Below are 8761 nucleotides of genomic sequence, written 5' to 3'. Positions count from 1 at the left end.
TACAGGTAATGAGCCTGCTAGTGTTCCACAGGACAGTCTAGAATAGTCCGTGGTCGTCATCCATACTCTGCTGAATGACTAGAATAACACCAATAACACCGATGCCTCTCATCTGTTTGTTACACATCAATTATCTACCCATGTTCTACCCAACATATTAGTAGATAAAAATATACATTTTTATACACTGTTTAAAAACATGTATAGCATGCTTTAATCAATACATATTCCACATAACAGATGAGGCATACACACATAACACGTATTTCATAGAGAATATATCAGATCTATGAGATAGAAGAGAGTGAATATACATTCACACATATAACCACAAAATATATACACGTAGCACGTATTTTATATTAAATACTTCATAATATTGCGTTGAAATGAAAATGACTGCACACTCACTTCCCGTATTCTTGAATACATTCAACGATTACTTGTATAACATCGTGTATTGAAAGGGACTATACACTCACCTGATCGGAAGATGATCGGGCAGCACTACGGCTTGCAGAAGTAGTATACTTCGATAGATCTGGAAGATCTCCACCAAAATCGAACTCCTCGCGGGCAGAGCTTCGGCTCGGGAATAACGCTCTTCGGGATCCTCGGGGCTTCGGATCTTGCTTCGGGGCTCGGGAATGATACCGGGGCTTTGGGATATGATTGGCACGCAAATCGAGGCAAAACTTAGAGAGAGGGAAGAGTTTGAACAAGAGAAAATGGCTGATTTCGAGTTCTATTTATAGGCTGAGGGTTTGGGATTACGCGGGGCGTAATCTCAAATTACGCAGGGTGTACTCAGTACGCTGGGCGTAACTTGGTTACGCGGGGCGTACTTTGACGTCACTGCATGCGTCGATCTGTGGCACTCGAGTATTGGTCAGGCAACTTGCATCCGACTGAGTACGTTGGGCGTACTCAAATTACGTGGGGCGTAATTGACTCGTCGAACTTCTAAATTGCGTAACTTTCGCATACGAGCTCCGTTTTCGACGTTCTTTATATCCACGCGAAGGTCAGGCCATACTCTATAACTTTCATTTAGACTCCGTCGGCTAATTTTGACTTTATTTTTTATTATTTATTTTTAGAAAGCCCGGACAGGAAAACTTCGTTATAAAATCATAACTTCTTCGTCCGACGTCCGTTCTCGCCTATCTTTTCATCGTTTCGCTACTAACACGAGATCTTCGATTCTCGTTTAGATTGTTTCGGCTAAAAACCGCTCGATCTCAAATCGAGTATTCGGGCTGCATACTGCTAAGTCGAAACTTAGAAAAATCATAACTTCCTCATACGAAGTCAGATTTGGGCATTCCTTTTATGCACGCTCTCGGTTTAACGAAATCTACGACTTTCGTTTAGATCGCTAAGGCTAAATATCGCTCTATCTTAAATTCATATTTTACGTCACTCGGCGTCGTGCGGGTTCTGTCGCGAAACTTCGACAGGTCATAACTTCTTCGTTATAACTCGGATTTTGGCATTCCTTATATCTCCGGAATCCTTGTTTCAACCACTACAACTTTATGCAAAGATATCGGGCTTATCTCACACTTTAATTTTGACGCTTATTTTATTCTTAATTCATTAAATTATAAAAATTAAGAAAATAAACACATAATTCACATAATTCACAAATAATACATTTTTATTATTTCAAATTGGGGTTACAAAGGTTAACCTAGACTATTACATTGCTAAAAATGGCAAGCCCAGAAACACGGGCGTTACAGCAGGACAGTATGTTGTGAGAGGACTAGTAGGAGGTAATGAGTTGTATGATTGATGTTTGCCTATATTATGTGCCTACTTGATCTTCTATTTTTTATATGTTGATATATGGTGGTATTAGGTTGACGTGGTCCTAATTTGTGTTGTAGGCCAAGATACCTGGTGCGGGCTGGCTGTAAGCTGAAGGCACGGAGGCTCGAGAGGAGCGGTTGGATTGAGGCGGTAGGCCAACAAACCCTGGGTATTCCATTCTGATGGTTGAGCGGACCCGATGCTTGCTTGTATGTTTATCGTATAGGGTATTTTGGGGGAAACTTTCTAAGCTTTGTGCTTACTCAGTTGTTTATTGTTTTAGGTATCATCACTTGTCATGGGAATGCGAAGGCATAACTGTACACATTCATCAGTAACAATGAAGATTTCACGCTTTAATAATACTCTAATTTTCAATAAATGTATTTGTAATAAACGATTTTCTTCAAAATGGATTTATAAATGGAAGCTTTACTTAAATAAAATGAAAATTTTTGGTTGTGAAAATGATACATTACAAAAGAAAAGAAAACAAATCTTTTTGGATATTTCTATGATGAAAATAAGATTTTTTTTTAAATTTTTTTATACAACACCATGCAACATGAAATACCTTATACCCCTCCCCAAGCAAAAAAATAAGCATCATCCTCGATGCTTGGAGAGGGGATGGATGATTTACTCGCAAGGGGGCGGCTAATATCTGGGGTAGTGATGGGTCCAGTGGCGTACCTCTTCGAAATCCCCGAAGATGTCATCAATGCATTTGGCATGCCATTATCCCTAGTATTATAGTCGGTAACGAATTCCCCAAAACGCGTGTTTAACCCTTGAAAGTTAGTGGTGAGAGCATCAACATGCGTACTCACAGACTGAACAGTGATATGAAGGCTGGTGTAATCATGGTGATTATCATCAAAATGATCCATGTACATCTGGTGGTAAGGCAGGTAGTCAAACGGTGTCGTCCCAATAGATGACTCGGTATGACCCAAATGAGGTGGGTCCTGGTGCATCGGTTCCTACTCTTCATTTGCTTCTCCTTCCTTAGCTTCACTCGAACTCTCCTCTTTGTCCACCATGAATTCCAAGAAAGTCTAATCAATATGCTCGGTTGGGACGGAAAACTGAAGGTAATGGATGGACTCGCCATTGATAAGACAATTGGTGGATGTATCATGATTGATGTTCCAAAGAAATCCATCTTCCTGCTGCTTCAACATGTGCATGGAATTATAAGTGACAAGGATAATTAATTTGTTGATGGAAATTCGTGTGTACACATGAGGGTTGAGACTAATTGGATCAGAATATGCAATGAGAGAGACCAATCCTGCACATTGAATTAATCCTAATTTTAATTGGCTCGTGTGGAAGAGTCTTTCGCATATCAAAGCACCTAGGTGAGGTTTGGTTGTTAGATTGTGAATCATTGAATACAATAACCTAAACTCTTGTGTGGTCACGGTGTTACGCTCAGGTCATAGGAAAAAGATTGAGGCAAGTAAGTGGTGAGAAACATGGTGGATGGGGTGAAGGATGCGAGAAGCTGTTAAAGATTTTGATTCATAACGTTCTTTGCTAAAAATTCAAAGACAAAAAGTTGATGCATTGTATCTCTCGATACGTTTGAAGCTCGGGAGAAAAGTGTTTTCGATCGGGGCATTAAGGTAGGCACTAATTTGGTCTGCAAAGATTTGAAAACTTTGGTTGCATAGGTGGAAACATAGGACTTCATTCTCATAATCGAGTGTCGACAAATTCAACTGTGGGCATTTCTAAAGTCGGGTATACATATTTAGGAAGTCTTTCCCAACCGATGTTTCAAAATAGAATTCAAACACTTTCCTCCATATGGAGGCGGTGAAGGGCATCTATACCCGTATATTTTGAGTTCCATAGTCTCTTTGGAAGAGAGAATCAAATTTGGTCCTTTGAAAGTCACTCGCAAATTCAATACCTTCATGATTCGAGTTAGAAGGGACTCAAATTTGCTTTTTTGGAACCATGGAGTTGATTTGCACAAAGGTAATAGACAATGAGTGACTAATTTTAACCTAATGTTCCACTAATGTGTGATTTCCTTGTTTTAGATTCCTCCTTCAACCTCCCCAAGCTTATCCTACACAAAAAATTAATCAAATTAACACCATTAGTATAAGATTTTTGGACCTAAGGTTTTAATGAAAAACCTAAAATAGCCATGGAAGGTCCAAAATGAAGCTTCAGTTTGGAGAAGATGAAGTTAAGAACAAGAAATATCATACCTTGGGTGAAGATTTCACTTAAAATTAAGGAATCTAAGGTAGGTTTTTTAGTGAAATCAGTTTTGGGGGAGAAAGGTAGAGAGAAAAACGAGTTGGAAACAGGAGGTGTTATGTGAAAATGGGCAAACCTGATTTGTTTTTCTTTTAAAAAACCTTACTACACATTCAACATGGCCCCTTGTCAATCCAAAGCAAAATGACACGGGTCGTGCCCTTTGCAGATTTTCAAATTTTTTGCTAACCTTTTTGACACGACTCCATGTGGAATGGGTTCAAACAAGACATGAGTTGTGTACAAGGTTCTATGCTCAAGTTGTGTTTTTTGATTCCAGCACCCTTCAACTTTCAAAATTCATTTTTTTCTTTTTAAAACTCATTGATAATTTTATATAGTGTTGAAAATTCATTTGGAATAATTAAAAATAAAGGAATTTGAAAAATGGAAAATTGATGAAAATACCCTCGGGTTGCCTCTCGGTTAGCCGCCCATTTTTAATGTCATTGGCTCAATGTGGCCCTTATAGATTCATCATTCTTGATATGTGTGGGTCTCCAACATCGCAACCTCTTCATTTTTCCACTTGAAATCCTTCATATAAAGGCTTTAAACTATGACCAATCACTTTTGAAATTTTTTCCGGTTTGAGGGCTTGTAATTTCTATGGCCCATGGTCAAAGACATTTGCGGCCACGAAAGGACCAACCCATGGAGACCTTAGCTTTCTGGAAATTAGTTTCAACCTATAAAGGTATAGAAGAACCTTTTGACCTTTCTTGAATATCTTCCTTGAGATCAGTTTATCATGATAAGCCTTTTCCTTTGTTTTGTAAATCGCCTCATTTTCATAAGCATCATTCAACATCTCTTCTAGTTCTTGCAGCTCCAACTTTCTCTTCTAAACTCATGTATGAACTCTTGACCACCAAATAGGATTTGTGCTCTAACTCTACGAGCAATCTACATGGTTTCCCCAAAACCAACCGATATGGAGACATACCAATCGGTGTTTTGAAAGCAGTTTGATATCCCCATAGCGTGTCTTCGAGTCTCACACTCCAATCTTTCCCAATTGGATTGTCAGTTTTCTCTAATATCCCATTGATTTGATGATTACAAACTTGTGCTTGACCATTTGTTTGTAGGTGGTAGGTTGTTGAAACTTAATGTGTGACTTTGTACTTCTTGAAAACAGCCTCAAGAGTGTTATCACAAAAGTGTGTCCCTCGGTCACTAATAAGTGCTTTTGGTGTACCAAACCTGGAAAATATTTGAGACCTAACAAAATCAACAAAAAATTTTGAATCAGTAGTTCGGGTGGCTTTCGCCTCCACCCACTTGGACACATAGTCCACTGTAAACAAAATATAAGAAAACGAGGGTGGAAATGTTCCCATGAATTCTATACACCACACATCATATATCTCACAAACAAGAATTGGGGTAATGGGAATTTAGTTCCTTGAAGTGAGAGATCTAAATTTTTGACACCTCTCACAACAAGCACAAAAGGTATATGAGTCACGAAAAATATTAGACCTATAGAAACCACTATCGAGGAATTTTCTTACAATCCTTTAAGGACCAAAATGTCATCCTCATGCTTCGGTGTAACAAAAATTCAAAATGGATAGTACCTTATGTTGCTCCGCACACCTTCGAATCACTTGATCCACATAGTATTTCCAAAGATAGCGTTCGTCCCAAACGTACCTCTTCACTTTTTTCTTTATCTTTTCCTTTTTCCACCTTGTAGACTCTGGAGGAAACTGGTTGGTAACAATGTAATTAACACCAAGGATCCACTTGAGTTGCAAACAAGTGCTCATCTGGGAAGGTTTCATAGATAGGTTTCGGGTCTTCGAGCGAGACAATACGAGTCAAATGGTCCTTTACTAAATTCTCCTTCCTACTCTTTTATGTTATCTCTATATCGAACTCTTCCAAAAGTAACATCCATTCTATAAACCTCAGCTTTGAACCCTTCTTGGTTAGTAAGTGATTGATAGCTGCATGGTTCAAATAGATGATCACTTTGGTCCCGAGAAGGAATTGTCGGAACTTCTCTAACACAAAGACAATGGCAAGAAATTATTTTTCTATGGTGATGTAGTAGCATTGTGCACCTTCTAAAGTTTTGGTTTCATAATAGATGACATGATGCGCTCGATCCACTTTTTAGCCCAACACCACTCCAACAGTCATGCTGCTTGCATCATATAGTCAAATGGAAGATTCCAATTATGTGGTTGGATGATGGGAAGGAGGTGAGTAGGTCCTTCAAATGATCAAAGGCCTCCTTTAACAATTGAGTAAACTCAAATTCAACATCTTTTTGGAAGAATTGGCACATTGGAACCGTGACCTTTGATAAATCCTTGATAAAGCGTTCATAGAAACCTACATGACCAAGAAACAAACGTACTTCCCGAACATTTTTTGGGTAAGGAAGATTCTTTATAATATCTATCTTTTCCATGCCAACTTCCAAGCCTTTTGGGACACAATATAACCAAAAATCAATTATTTTTCCACCATGAAATGACATTTTCATAGTTAAGCACAAGATCCGTGTCAGTGCACCTTTACAAAAATTTTGTTAGATTGTTTAAACATGCATCAAAGGATTCTCCAAAATCTATGAAATCATCGATGATGACTTCGTTGATATTTTTAACATATTCGGAAAAATACTCACCGTGCATCTCTGAAATGTTGCAGGTGCATTACATAGACCAAAGTGTATACACATATAAGCAAATGTACCAAAGGGACAAGTGAAGATCGTCTTATCTTGATCTTCCAAGGCTACCGGAATTTGTTGAAAGCCTAAGAAACCATCTAAAAACCATTAGTGAGATTTACCTGCCAATCTCTCTACCATTTGGTCAATAAATGACAAAAGGAAATGGTCTGTTCTTGTAGAAGAATTTATCTTCCGGTAATTGTTACAAACCCTTCAACCATTTTGCACACGAACGAGAACCATTTCCCCTTCGGATTTTTTCACAATAGTGACTCCGTCTTTCTTTGGGACCACTTGAACGGGACTAACCCATTTACTGTCAAAGATTGAGTAAATTACATCATAGGAGGGTTCAAAAGCTTCATGACTTTTTTCTTCAATACTCCATCATAGGAGGGTTCAATCTCCATTGTGCCTCCCTTGTGGGCTTGAAGTGTTCCTCCATCAAGATCTTGTGCATACACAAGGAAGGGCTCAATCCTTTTATATCTGCAATTATCCACCTAATTTCCTTCTTGTATTTTTTTTAGCAAACTGATTAACTCCTCTTCTTTCCTTGACAAATTATTGGAAATGATTACCAGTAAATTGTTTTCCTCCCCAAGATATGAATACTTTAAATGGTCTGGGAGAGTCTTCAATTCCAACTTGGGCGGTTGAATCACCAATGGAAGGAGTTTGGCATTGGTGGTCGGAAACTTGGATTTCCTTTCATCAAACCCTGAGTGTTTCTTTTCATCCACAATATTAACAATTTCCAACATCTATTCTTCTATATTGAACACCCTTGCAAGTTCCTTGGTTTTGTCCCTATCCAAAATATGTCAAAAAACTAACTTCAAAGCATAATGAATGGACAAATTAAAACAATCTTCATTCAAGGACTGAATGACATCCTCAAATTTAAGAGAATGCATATCCGAAGGATACCTCATGGCTTCATAAATATTCAAGTTAATGAATTCCCCATCAAATTCCATAGATAAAGTACCATCGTAGACATTAGTTTTAGTTTGTGCAGTTTTTAGAAAAGGTCTACCAAGAAGTATGAAACTTGAATTTGGTGAGTCATCATCTCGCATATCTAGAACATGGAAATTAGCTTGAAAAACAAGTTCATTTACATGCACTAACACGTTCTCTAGTACACCTTTGTGGTGTACTATTGACGGGTCAGCAAGTTGAATGACGACACTGGTGTTGCTAAATGATCCTATACCAATTGATTTATAAACAAAATATGGTAAAATGTTTATGGATGCACCTAAATCGATCATATGTATAGGTACATGAAGATTCCTCAGTTTTTAACGCACGGTAAAGAAACTGATGTCCTTGCACTTCAGGGGCATCCTTCTTTGTAAAACCACTGAAACATTCTGTTGATACATAAAAGTGAACCTCTAGCAATTCGAAGCCAAATCAGATCCGAAGTCCAGTGCATTCAATGTAAAGAATTTCAAAGTCAAGCTTCTTCTGAGATAAGGACTCATCTGAGACATTCCTACTTTTTGATGTTATAGAGTCCATACAAGCATTTAATGCTCCTTGTCATTTTTATTGATTGTACAGTTCATGGGGAAAAATCGAGTAAATCGTGTGTGTCAGCTTTTCTGACTTATCAGATTTACATTCTCTATCCAAGTCTTGTATTTTGTTTTATTGTCTCTCCTATGCTATTTAAGGAAATGATTTATCCATGCATTGTAACCTTAAAGAAGCAATATTCTTTACACATCACATACTCAATATCTTTCAAGTCAAATTTCTTTCTCCGTCATTCTCTTTGTTCTTCAGGTGTTTTTACTTTGTTCACACTCACTTTATTTTACTTAAATATTTTGTTGAATAATTTATTGATCTCTATATTTCAAGACAAGACTAGTTTACCAAACTTGGTTGGACCAAAATATTAGCAGCATACATTGATCTTAAGTTAATTCAAGGTTTGAGTTTTCAAACCTTGTCCATGCA

The sequence above is a fragment of the Lactuca serriola genome, chromosome 4 (assembly GCF_051521515.1).
Source record: "Lactuca serriola cultivar US96UC23 chromosome 4, Lser_US96UC23_V15, whole genome shotgun sequence".
Lineage (NCBI taxonomy): Eukaryota > Viridiplantae > Streptophyta > Magnoliopsida > Asterales > Asteraceae > Lactuca > Lactuca serriola.
Note: the sequence above shows the minus strand (reverse complement) of the source record.